Consider the following 458-nt stretch of genomic DNA (forward strand, 5'->3'; position numbering starts at 1 on the left):
ACCCAGTTCTACTGCAGCTTATGGGAGAGTTGTAACAAACTAACAACGTTAAGAGGAGCAGAGGAAGCTAGTGTTCGTTTGCAGGTACCACCGAGTTCTTCTGCAGCTTATGGGAGAGTGGGATCAAACTCTTACACCACAAATGCTGCTGATCATCCACCCACTCGATCTGAAGTAAGGTTTGATCCTTTCACTGGGGAACCTTACAAATTTGACCCCTTCACCGGAGAACCTATCCTTACTGAGAGTTCGTCAAGCTAATTTTTAAATTCGCACTGATGATAATTGTTCTTGTCCAAACTACGTAGGTAAAGTTGAGTGAGGCACTATAGGTGTGAATTTTTTTATGTGAATGTTGATTCATGGGTTTATTTTGTTTGTAGAATAGTTCTGTTCTTGGGTAAAAACCATAAATAGAGAACCATCAGGACTCTTGAATCTTGAAGTAGTTGAGCAAA

This window comes from Ipomoea triloba, chromosome 12 (genome assembly GCF_003576645.1).
Source record: "Ipomoea triloba cultivar NCNSP0323 chromosome 12, ASM357664v1".
Classification (NCBI taxonomy): domain Eukaryota; kingdom Viridiplantae; phylum Streptophyta; class Magnoliopsida; order Solanales; family Convolvulaceae; genus Ipomoea; species Ipomoea triloba.